Source organism: Alligator mississippiensis, chromosome 6, assembly GCF_030867095.1.
Source record: "Alligator mississippiensis isolate rAllMis1 chromosome 6, rAllMis1, whole genome shotgun sequence".
In the NCBI taxonomy this organism is placed as follows: domain Eukaryota; kingdom Metazoa; phylum Chordata; order Crocodylia; family Alligatoridae; genus Alligator; species Alligator mississippiensis.
In genome coordinates, this window is record NC_081829.1 from 48,425,906 (window position 1) to 48,438,755 (window position 12,850).

Below are 12,850 nucleotides of genomic sequence, written 5' to 3' on the forward strand. Positions count from 1 at the left end.
ACCTTTGAAGGCCAGAAGGATTTTACATGCACTTAACTCCGTAGAAGTACTATAATAGTTGGTTCATAATCTTGAATAGCTTTGTTATGCTTGAACATAGCTTGCTTGTAATAATTGGGTTTGGGGCTGTGCAAATCCAGAAATATTTGGAAGACATTTATTTTCCCATAGCAGTAAATCTGATTTCTATGCATCAGTCTTCTATTGAAAGGTACTTTCCTCATTGAATGGTAATTGGGCTGTATAGCTATTAATAGATTTGAAGAAGTACACATCTGCTCTGTTCCTCCTCTCTCTCACTTTCAGGCTAAGCAACTGACAGACAGCAAATGTTTCTGGGTATGAGTGGGAAAAATGATCTTTTACCAGGTATTTATGCAGGGAAAGCTAAGAGAGGGCCATAGAATCTTTCAAGACAAAAGAAAGTTTGGATTAGAGACAGAGACAAGATGGTTCTAAACCAATGGAAAAGAAGTACAGAAACAGTTTCATCTCTCCTTCCTCTCTATGAGCCCTGGCTGAGATAAACTGACCTTTCATTTCAAGGTTGAAAGTGAATTGGCTGAACTCTCCCTTTGTACAACTGCTTAAGCATTTCTATTTTCAAGGATAGCACTTGTGAATTCTAAACATAGATTGTCCCTTTCTAGGTAAAACCTGCAGTGAAAGATATCTCTTCATGGTTCCTCTTGTAATTTTGCAGGCACAGACCTTCTCAGGGGAACAACAAATGGGAAGAAGTGTTGTGGATTGGGGATGATATGCTTATTTTCAGTCTTTCTTATTTCAGGGACAAACCTCCTCTGTACAAAGCTGTGAGCCATTCTGCAGTGTATGCTCAAACAGAAAGGAGACAGAGCTTTCAGAAGCTGCTGAGGCAACCTCTGTTATCAATTTGGATGTCTGATCCAACACGGCATTGTGTTAACTGCCATAATCCATGGCTATGGCATATTCCATAAGACAAGTCCTATCTGTGGCAGCAAACAGATGTTGCTCTTGTGCCACCATAAAAACCCACATCCCTGCCCCTTGTTAGGCCCCAAATGCCCAAAAATTGTGGTGCAACAATTCCTTGTAATAGTGGGTGTGTTTACACATGTGCTTTACTGAGCAGTAGTCTAATTTGTGACACAGTAAAGTGTCACTGTCTACACATGTGCAGCAATTGGGCTGGTAAGAGTAATTTACTCCGCTGTCAGATAGCCTCATCAGACACAAGTACTGTTCAGTGGTGGAGTAAATTACTATGCTTAAATGCATGTATAGATGGTGACATCTGGATTAGTTTACTCCAGCTCAAATTGCACTGGAGTTTATTCAGTCACATCAGTTGCACATGTCCAGTTTGTGACTTTTTGCAGCAGATGTCTGTTTGGTTAGAGGAGAGGAGCTCAGGCAACCTGGGACTGACCATGCTCTCCAGCCACCTCTGGCAGCTGCTTTCTGTAGGACAATAGCTCTGGGTACTTGGCCCCAATTTAGGGGTGCCCTGGGAACCCCATGTATTCCCCATTCTGTGGCTGTGTACCTGCAGTGGCAGAGCTAGCAACATGTGGAGTTCCCATGGGCCTGATCCTGCAGGACAAATGCCTCTGGTAATCAATTAGATTAGTGGTATTAGGACACATCTTGGGACCTCTGATCCTGCCACAAAACAATATCTCTTTGTAGCTTAAGAAAAACTTTTTGAATGCTTGGAAGTAGAGACTAATTCATGGATGTAGAACTCTGATCTGTATCTCAGAGATATTATCACCCCCACCCTTACCTTACAAGGGATTATAAAAATAACATAATTAACACTTTTTGAAGAACTATGATATAATAATGATGGGCAGGGAGCCTAGATTCTAGAATTTTATACTGCAAATAAACAGCAGTATATTTGAAACAGCAGTACAGTGATGGTCTCTTGATATCAAAGAAATATAAAAAAAATATTATATGGCACTCCACTCAGAGCATGGCTCCAACTGACTTTAGCTGCAGTTGTAAATGCTGTTGATTCCAGAGGTCTCAAGGTGGGCAACTGGAAAATAAGGAATGCTCAGTGATTAACCACTTGTGACAATTTGGTTGAAATGACTTGCCCAGTTTGACAAAGTACTTCTGTGAGAAAGGCAGGGATAGAATCCAGTTCTCCAGAGCAGCATTCAGTTGCATTAGGCAGGAAACCATCCTTTCCCCTTCTTCTATACCTACCTCAGCCACAACATATCTTCAAACTTCTGCAACAGATGAGGCAAAGATCCTCCAAACAAGTCTTCTTCACCCTATCGATCTTAATTCTTGGAACACCATCCATCTTGATCACTGGATGAGGCAGAGGTCTCAGAGAACAAAAGACATAATTATAACGTTTCTTCATAATACATGCACATAATACTAATATCTTGCTCTTACAAAGCACTTTGCATGAATACGTCTTAGATCACTTCACAAAGGAGGTCGCTATTATTGTCCTAATTTTATAGGTTCAGTTTCCAATTATTTAAAATTTTTTGTGTTATTTCTCACTCACAGATAAAGTTTGCATTCAGTACATATTAGGTTTTTGATAGAGCTGAGAGCACTTTGCAAATTAATGCAGAAAATGCAACACTTTATGAAAAGGCACCTTGTGTAGATTATAACAAAGATTTACTGAGTCACAGGACCCTGTTAACAAATAAGTGAAAGTGAGCAGATGCTTTGTATTCAGAGGTACCCCTAGAGAAAACATCTCCATATCTCTATCATTATCATATATGAATAAAATCAGATCACTGTGGCAGCTTATTCCCAGAAAATATGCTGAAAACAGACTAGGACAGCTCTGTGCTCTTCCATCAGTGTAAGGCCACCCCAATATCCTCTGTTAAGCTCAGAGCAGTCTAGGTATAGCCTTGGGCCTTTAAAAGTCTCTATAGCAGCTCTTACTTCTTGGCCCCACGCTTCCCTTTAGTTGGCATTGGGGGCATTTTTGGGACACTACTTGAACTTTTCTGATTCATGGATGCTGTAAAGACTTCCAAAGATATAAACAACCAATGACAATGTCATTAGCTCTTGATAGCTGAAGTTTGCCTTTCATTTTTGGTGCAACATACCAATGTATTTCCCTTTCAACTCTTGTAGCTACAGGTTTCGTGGAGTCATAAGTGTAGAAATTATACCAGGCTCTGGTCAGGTCTTCCACTGACAGTGACCCATCTCTCATTTCCAAACATTTTTGATGGATTACTCCTCCCCATTCTGAATTCCCTCTTTTTTTGCCTCTTAGACTCTGGTAACATAATACCTGGAGTTTGTAAGTCTCCATGACTTCTTGTAAGTTCTACAAAGGAGAAGAAACTAAGAGAAAATCAGGAGATGGAGACTGTAGGGTAGTTTTCCAAGCAAGGGACTCACTGTCTACTTCAGCAGCTAGTTTAGGAAACGTGACAGATGAGCCATAGTGGCATGGACGCTGGGCTGTGTGCGTACCAAACATGAAGATGTAGAATCCATGAAACAACAGGATTCTTAGATTGCATCCTAAATTGCACAAAAGTGATATCACTATTGCAAACCATTAAAACTACATAGCACATTGGAAAGGTTTGCCTCGACTGCCTGGGAAACTGAATTGCTGAAATTTTTCATTTTTACTTCTCATTAGAATCTCTGCTCTCTCCCAACAAAAACTTGGAGGAGTGTCCTTCATTGATACAGAATAATATGTGTAAGTTTTTATACCTTAATCACAAGTTGATAGTGTGGATAAATGTACTTTTCAGCTTTTCTAATGGGTGTGGGGGAGCTCTGCTTGAGAGCATGCATCAGCTGTTTTGACCTATCTTTTATGGTCATGATCCTGTACTGATACAAGTTTTCTAAATTGCTGTATCTTTGACCCTGAATGAAGCAGGGTTAACACTGAAGTCATTTGGCTGTATTTGTATTGCTACTGAATATGCAGACTTAACAGTTTAGATTGGTTTTCTATAATATAGACAATTGCCATAATTTGTATTGATTTGCACCAGTGGTTCTCAACTTTTCTAGACTCCAAGTGTCCCTCTATGACTTTGGTATACTAAGGCACACCCCTTTAAAATTTTTGTTGATATTATCTCCTATCACAGGGCTTGGAGACAAGGGGGAGGAACACCTGGCCAGGGATAAGCCTGCATTTACCTCAGGGCTGGGCAGTGAGCAGGGATAAACCTGCATTTACCTCAGGGCTGGGCAGGTCTGGGGAGCAGCCAGCCGGGGCTGGACATGTGCTTTCCTCCTTCCTCTCCACAACACCCTTCAAACAATCTTGTAGCTGCTGTGGCAGCCTGGTTAGAAATCATTGGTCTGGAATTTTTCTGGGCCAGTTGGTATCAATCAGAATAGTTCAATTAGCTTTAGTGCAACTATAATTATTTACTCCATCCAAAGACTTGGCATTCTGAAGTTGGCAACCATCATTAGACAAGTCTGTCTGAAGCCAAATATTTTTAAATGTTCAGAAAGATTCAATATATCATAATGATTCAATTGTGAAACTCCTTCTGTGCATTATACTAGGTTAATCCGGTGCATCAAAATAAGACTTTTCTGTATATTATTGAGAAACAAAACACAAGTAAGCTTTAAAATAAGTTACAGTTGAAATTATGCCCTTATGTTTCATACAGATTTCCTTTTCACTATCTCATGTTTTATATTTTGGAAACTTCATGTTCAGCAATGTTGTAGTAGTTTTTGTACATCTCAAAGTAGGTGTCATGCCCTTCTAAATTACAAAGTGTAAAAGCTGTAAATTTCTTCATTCCCTATAGACAAAGCATAATTTATACATAGCATATATTTAATGGAAATAATTTTTTATAGTCTTTGGCAAGAGAACATTTTTGGTAAGAGCTTATCACAGTGACTTAAATACTCTTTTCTGAACATTCAAACCAACATTTAAGATAATTTTTAAATTTCATTTAATAGAAATAATTTCACTCTCAAGAGGAATTTATTTATGGTTGTAGTTTCAGCATTGCTGTCTTTCAAAGGCTAATTTGTTGCATATAGCTGCTCTGAGGTGGCTATGAAAGAACAGTGATACAAAGAAAACAGTACAATCTCCAGCAACAGATTTTGAAAACAGAGCTTCCAGAGTACCTTGATTGCTAAGCAGATCTTAACTGACCACTTGGAAAAGTACCTGCTGTTATGTCTGCCTGGCGCATGACACTAGTGAATTTGTATATTTTTTAACCATTTATAAAATATCATGTGAAGAACATCAGGATTGGCTCATCTAAAGCCAGTTTAGTATGGTGACTCCTGACTTACACCAGTTAAAGTGAGAGTAAAATCAGGTCCTATAAGAGTATTACAGGGCTTTTTATCAGATTATTCCATAAGAGGTTTATTGCCAGTGGGGATTACATCACCATTGTAAGTAATTTTTTCTAGATGTTCTGCTGATTAAAAGGTGAATGTTTAAAAAAAAAAGGTTAAAATAACTTTTTAAACCACAACTGGCTGAAAAGAATTACTCTGTTTCAAAGTTCAGTATTGTAGCTTTGAAATAGAAATAGAATAACTATTCTAATTCCAATTAAAAAGAGAGAAATATATGAATATATACACACCTCTTTCATGTATATATGAAATCTAGTCCCCTTATAATGGTTCCAAATCTAGAGAGGTACTGAACACTAAACCTGTCCACTGATTTCACTAGGGAATGTGGGAATTGACAACTTCCTGGGCTTTGTTCCTCACTATCTATATATGTGTGTGTATGATTGCATATGTGTGGGTGCTTATATATAGTTACAAGAGGATTTGCTTTTCCTTCTCTACAGCCTACTGGAATATTCATTCTGTGCAACAAATACTTGAAGTCAGATCATGAAACCTTAGGATTAATTAGTGGTGTATTCTACAGTTGGTCCTATTGAAGTCAAAGTGGTAGTGTGAGTAATGAGTGGTCCAGAGAATTCCACACTAGGTAGCTTAATTAATGTATATGTCAGCGTGTCTTATACATTATACTGTCCCAGGCTGCTGCTGTTATAGACACTATAGACATTAGGGCTAGAAGGGACCTTGGAAGATCATCGAGTCCAGCCCCCTGCCCCAGGGGCAGGAAGGCAGGAAGTCAGCTGGGGTCATAGGATCCCAGCAAGATAAGCATCCAACTTTCTCTTGAAGGTGTTCAATGTAGGTACTTGAACCACCACTGATGGCAGGCTATTCCAAACCTTGGGGGCTCGGACAGTAAAGAAATTCTTCCTTATGTCTAGCCTGAAACGGTCTTGCAGTAGTTTATTACCATTCGACCTCGTCATCCCTTGGTGTGCTCTGGTGATCAAATGTTCCCCCAGATACTGGTGGTCACCCCTGATAAACTTATAGGTGGCCATCAGATCACCCCTGACTGTGTGCTTTTCCAGGCTAAAGAGTCCCATAGCTCTCAGCCTGTCATCGTAAGGTCTGTTTTCCTGACCTCTGATCATGTGCATGGCTCTTCTCTGGACTCTCTTAAGCTTCTCCACATCCTATTTGAATTGTGGGGCCCAAAACTGGACATAGTACTCCAGCTGAGGCCTCACCAAGGCCAAGTACAAGGGGAGAATGACGTCCCGGGATTTGCTTGAGAAGCATCTATGGATGCAAGCCAGCGTTTTGTTTGCTTTACTAGCTGCAGCATCGCATTGAAGGCTCATGTTCATCTTGTGGTCAATGATGACCCCCCAAGTCTCTTTCTTCCATAGTGCTAGCCAGAGTAGCACTGCTAAGCCTGTAAGCATGCTGCAGGTTTTTCCTCCCAAGGTGGAGAACCTTGCATTTTTCAGTGTTAAACACCATCAGGTTCTCATCTGCCCATTTGCTGAGGCTGTCCAGGTTAGCCTGGATCAGCCTTCTGTGTTCAGTTGTGGATGCTTTGCCCCAAAGTTTGGTGTCATCGGCGAACTTGGCCAGTGCGCTTCTGACTCCAATGTCCACATCATTAATGAAGATGTTGAACAATATGGGTCCAAGGACAGAGCCTTGGGGGACCCCACTGGTCACAGTGCGCCATGATGATTGGCTTCTGTCAATTACCACCCTCTGGGTCTGACAACGGAGCCAATTATCCAGCCAGCAGATCGGGGTGGACCCAAGGCCACAGTTGGCTAGTTTTGCTAAGAGGTGATCATGGGATTCCAGATCGAAGGCTTTTTTGAAGTCAAGATATATGACATCAATCTCTTCTCCTTTGTCCAGGTGATAGGTCACCTGGTCATAAAAGGAAATGAGATTGGTCAAGCAAGACCTACCCGCAGCAAACCCATGCTGGCTATCCCTCAGGATGTTGGTGTCAGCCAGTACATTAAGGATGGCCTCTTTAATAAACTTTTCTAAGACCTTCTCTGCACTAGAGATCAGGCTGATGGGCCTGTAGTTTGCTGGATCCACTTCCCTCCCTTTTTTGAAGATTGGTACCACATTGGCTTTCTTCCAGTCTTTGTGCACTACAGCAGAGTGCCAGGAGTTCTCAAAGATCTGTGCCAGGGGCTGGGCTATGATGCTCACCAGCTCCTTGAGTACCCTGGGGTGTAGATTGTCAGGGCCTGCTGACTTGAAGGTATCCAACCTCTCAAGGTGTTCCTTCATGACGCCAGCATTAATGGAGGGCAGGGGATCTCTCTCACCCAGACCTCCCTGTCCATGCCCTGCCTGTAGGCATGGGTGTCCCATGGGACTGATGAAAGACCGACGCAAAGTCCCCATTTAATAGGTTGGCTTTTTCCTGGGCATCAGTTGTCAGTTGTCCCATCTGGTTTAGCAGGGGTCCAATGTTGCCCTTGCTTTTCCTCTGGCTCCTCACTTCTTGTTGTCCTTGATACTCAAAGCTAGTTGGAGTTCAGTTGCAGCCTTGGCTTTCCTGGTTTGCTCCCTGCAGGACCGGACCAGTGCAGAATATTCCTCCTTGGAGGTGAATCCCATCCTTCATCCTTTGTAGGCCTTTCTTTTTATCCTCAGGTGGTCTGCTAGATCCCGGGAGAGCCAGGGGGGCTGCTGTGCCATCTTGCTGCAAGCTTGGTCTCAGGAGCTTCTGGGGAGAGGATGGCCAGGCCCCTTCCTGCCTCTGGCTGCTGCTAGCTCGTTCTCAAAGCTTTTGGGGGTAAGATGGCCACATCCCTTCCTGCCTTGGGCTGCTGCTGTTACTGCCCCACCCATGGGAGGGGGGGTCCTCTGCTGTGTGCTGCTACCCCCTCTCAGGGAGGGGCCCACTGTACTGCACTGCACCCCAGCTTCTGTATTCCTCTTCCAGCCTGCTGCCCAGCTTCTACCATCACTGCTGCTGTTGCTGCTATCTCTTCTGCTGCTGCCCCCTCTCAGAAGAGAGGGAGATTCCTTGCTGCACCACTCAACACCAAACCTGCACTGGATTACTCCCTAATTGACTGATTGCTCCTGGCCTCCTCCACAGCTACCTCACTGCACCTGATCCTGCTTTGTTTTCCTGCCTGCTGCCCTGCTGCTGCATGCCTTGCTGGAGGCCTGAGGGGCTCCTTGGCTGTACCTCCACTGCTACAGCCATCTTTTACATCTGCCTCAGCAGCCTTGCCCTTGTGTGGTAAGTCCCATGGTCCACTCCCCCTGCCCTGGTGTTTGTTGTATGACTGGGTAAGCCTGCTTAAGTCTCCCCAGCCCTTGTGTGTGTGTGTTCACCCTGCTGGCTTTTTTTCTGTGGGGATGTAGCTCAGTGAGCTTCAGCTCCCTTCCCCTCCCCTCATATTCCCCCCAACAACCCCAGCCTGCCCCTATTAGATTCACCAGCCCCACTGTACATTTTTGGGTTTCTTTATAGTTTCCCCTATTTGATGTGAAGCAAAGCCTGGGGAGAGTTATCTCCCCAGGGGTGGACCCCTCGCTGGGGTGCTGAGACCCTGGCCTCCACCACATGCACTTTTTCCATCACCAGGTTATGATCCAGCTGGTGGTGGGAGCATGGCTGGAGGCTAAGGGCAACCTCATAATTCCTTTTCAGGGGGCCCCACTGAGGATTTTTTATATGCTGGGGGACCTGTGGTGCTTCCGGTGCCATGCCCCTGGGCACCTGCTTCATGAATGCTCCATGGACCAGGTGGGAAGGGCATCTACAAGTCTCACAGGCAAGAGAAGTACCCCTACCATCAGTGCCCCTCCCCTCCAGGCCCCCCTGGCACCCCAGCCATAACTACCAGCCCCCCATGAGCTCAGGGGACCCCATCCCTCAACCAAGTTTGGCAGAATCCCAGGGACGGGGGCAGCAGCCAGGAGAGGAAAGGGAGCAGAACCCCCCGCCCCCAACCATGCTCCCACTGTAACTGCCTCATCTTCTTCTACTGGAGCCTGTCCACTTGAGGACCATCCCATGGCTGAGTAGATGCAAGGTCCCCTCCAGGCACAAAGCCAAGAGAAAGGCCTGGGTGCAGCTGGAGCCCTCTGACATAAAGGACCACCCCCTACCAAGACCATCACATAGGGAGAAGGAGTGGTTCAGCTTCTGGGGCCGCCCCAGCTGCACCCAACACCCCACCCCCTGGGAAGATTAAATGGGTTATCCCAGTAGAGGAGGTGTTGGGGCTGCTGGACACTCTCAAACAGCAGCCCATGTAGGAAGTCGCTCACTCCACTGGCCAGGACCTACCCCTGAAACCACTGGTGCTGAGGCCAACCCAGAAAAAGGTCTGGCAGCAGAGCCCTCCCCCTCTAATGATCTAAAGGAGAAAGGGGCCCTGGGGCTCACCCTAGTGTCCCCTTTCCCAGGACCCTGAGGCAGACACTGAAACCACCACAGTGCCTGGTGAGACTCTACCCTCCCCATCCCAAAAAACCTCACTTCCAGCCTGCCCCATGGTCCCTCACCAGAGTGGATCAGGGTGGGGTGCCCAAACCAACAGGCCGATCTTGTTGGGGACCCTGTGCAGGCCCCCAGGGGCTCCAGCTCTACCCTACCATCTTATGAAGGAGCCTAATCCCCACCTGTACTGCCATCCCTGTCCCAAGGGGCTGCAAAGCTCTCCCAATCCCAACCAGAGTCTGGGGTCTTAGTGGACCGGGGGGCTCAGACAATGCCAAATAAGTCTATTGAGCCCCAGGACCAGGAGGAGGATGCCCAAGAATGATCTGGCTCCATGGAACCTGTGGACCTCTCGGTCCTGGTGGTCCCCAGGGGTGAACTACCTGTATTTTTTTTACCATAGCTACACCCGTTGTTTTGCCAGCAAGGTACAGCTCACCTTGGACCGCTGGGGAGAATTTGGCAGTGTCCTCACCACTGTGAGGGCACTGGTGGGGGAAGGCAAGGGGGTCCAAAAATTCCAATGCCCAGTTCTATAGGCAGGCCCACAGTTTCATAGATGCCCTTTGTACTTATGGGAGGGTGCTGTGTGAGCCGGCGATCCCCACACTAGGCATTGAGATGCGTGAGGCCCCTACTGAAGTGTATACTCCACCCCCACAGCCATGAAGTCATTTTGGATTGTGATCCTCAATGTCCATGGCTGCAGGAAGGGTCTCCAGAGATTCCAGGTGCTCTCCTTCTTTCAGGAGTGGGGCTACCCTGTGGTATTCTTGCAGGAGACCCTGACGACTCTGGCCAATGAGCCCAATGGGCAGCTGGAGTGGGGAGGCAGGGTCTTTTTTAGTCACCTCTTAGCCACCTCTTTCAGGGCAGCCACCCTGTCCTCCCCAATCCTGCAGGTGGAGGTTCTCCAGGACATTCAGGTGGTGCTGGGCTTCCTGCTGCACCTCCTGGTCCAAGTTCAGGGGCTGGTCCTGAACCTTCTGAATGTGTATGATGCTGCGAGGGACCTGGAGTTGGCAAATTTTTTCTGTCAGGTGGCCACTTACATTGGCACCCTCAACCCTTGTGAGTATCTAGTCCTTGGCGGGGACTTTAACATCACCCTAGATGCATGAGACTGGTTGGTCAGGAAGCGGAACCAGGCCTCCATGAGTATCCTCCAGGAGATCCTGACGGAGTAGTCTCCGGTGGACATCTGGCATGCCTGTCACCCTGGCGACCCCTCTGCCTCCACCAATATGAGGGTGGGGGAGGGGCAGGCATGCCACTCCTGGTTGGACTGGGTTTATATCTCTCTGCCACACTTTGCCTGGGCTCACTCCTCTGGCATCTGGCTGACCCCTTTCAGTGATCACCACTTTGTCTGGGCCCAGGCCACGCTAGGGCCTGGGTGTCCAGGGTTGGCCTACTGGCATTTCAGTGCCAGTCTGCTGGAGGATGTAGGCTTCAGGGAAGCCTTCTGGGAGTTCTGGCTGGCCTGGTGGGAGCAATGGGAAGCTTTCCCTTCAGCTCAGAGATGGTGGGATGTGGGGAAGGTGCACATCTGGCTTTTTTTGCTGCAGCTACACTTGGGGGCACACCTGGCAGAGGGAGGCAGTCCGGAAGCAGCTCAAGTGGGAAATGCTAGAGCTGGAGAGGTGCTTGGCCACCGACCCAACCAGCTTGTCCCTCTGCAGAGTGTGTAGGGAGAGGTATAAAGAGCTTCATACTCTGGACGACCACTGTGCCAATGTGGTGTGTTTGTCTGCTCGTGCATCCAGCTCCTTTGGGAGATGGACTGCGGATCCTGCTTCTATGCCCTGAAGAGGAGGGGGGCAAGAAGTACATCACCTACCTCCTGGTGGGTGATGGTACCCACCTCACGGATCCAGGTGAGATGCGCTGGTGTGTGCGGGCCTTCTTCAAACAGTTCTTATCCCTGGATCAGACTGATGCCGAAGTTGGTCAGAACCTGTGGAAGGGACTCCCACAGGTCAGTGTGGGTGACTGGATTGGCTGGAAGCTCCTCTCACTCTGGCTGAGTTTTTGGCCACCCTCTGCCTGATGCCTGGCAATAAGGTGCCGGGCATTGACAAGCTAACTGTGGAGTTCTACTGGGCCTTCTGGGATGTCCTTGGCCCGGACTTTGCTGTGGTCTGGGCCGAATCCAAGGGAAGTGGGGAACTTCCCCTGTTATGCTGGAGGGCCATGCTGACCCTCCTGCTGAAGAAGAGTGATCTCTGTGACCCGAGGAACTGGCATCCCATGTTCCTCTTCTGCATGGACTACAAGGTTGCAGCAAAGGCCATCTCGCTGCGCCTGCAGTCTGTGCTGATGGATGTGATCCATCCCAACCAGGTGTACACGGTGCCCGGATGTTCCACCTTCGATAACCTGTACCTTGTTCTGGACCTCCTGGAGCTAGTGCACTGGAAAGGCCTGTCTTTCATCCTCCTTCCCCTGGCCCAGGAGAAAGTGTTTGACAGAGTGCATCACAAATACCTCACAGGCATGCTGCGGGCCTTTGGCTTTGGGCCTTGCTTTGTGCAGGCACTCCAGCTGCTGTACGCTTCTGCAGAGTGTTTGGTCAATCTCAACTGGACCCTGACAGAGCCCATCCCATTCAGGAGAAGAGTGTACCAAGGCTGCCAGCATATGATGATGACGTACTCCTTGCGGTCCAGGACTCGGGCGACCTGGCGAAGGTGGAGGCCTGCCAGGCATTGTACTTGGTGGCCTCCTCTGCCCAGGTCAGCTGGGTCAAGAGCTTTACCCTGGTGGTGGGTGATGGGTGGCAGGTGGGCTCACTCCCACCCGTGCTCTGTGGGATCTGCTGGAGTGTGGGCTCACTGCTCTACTTGGGGGTCCACCTGTCCCCCACAGACCCCTCCTCACCAGAGAACTGGCACCAGCTGGAGGAAAGGGTGGTGGAGCAGCTCTGGGCATGGGCAGGTCTCCTGAGGTGTCTCTCCCTGTGTGGGGAAGTGCTGGTACTGAACCAGCTGGTCCTGTCCATGCTCTGGCAATGTTTACACACCCTGCCTCTGTCCCTTGAGGTCCTGGCAGGGCTCCAGA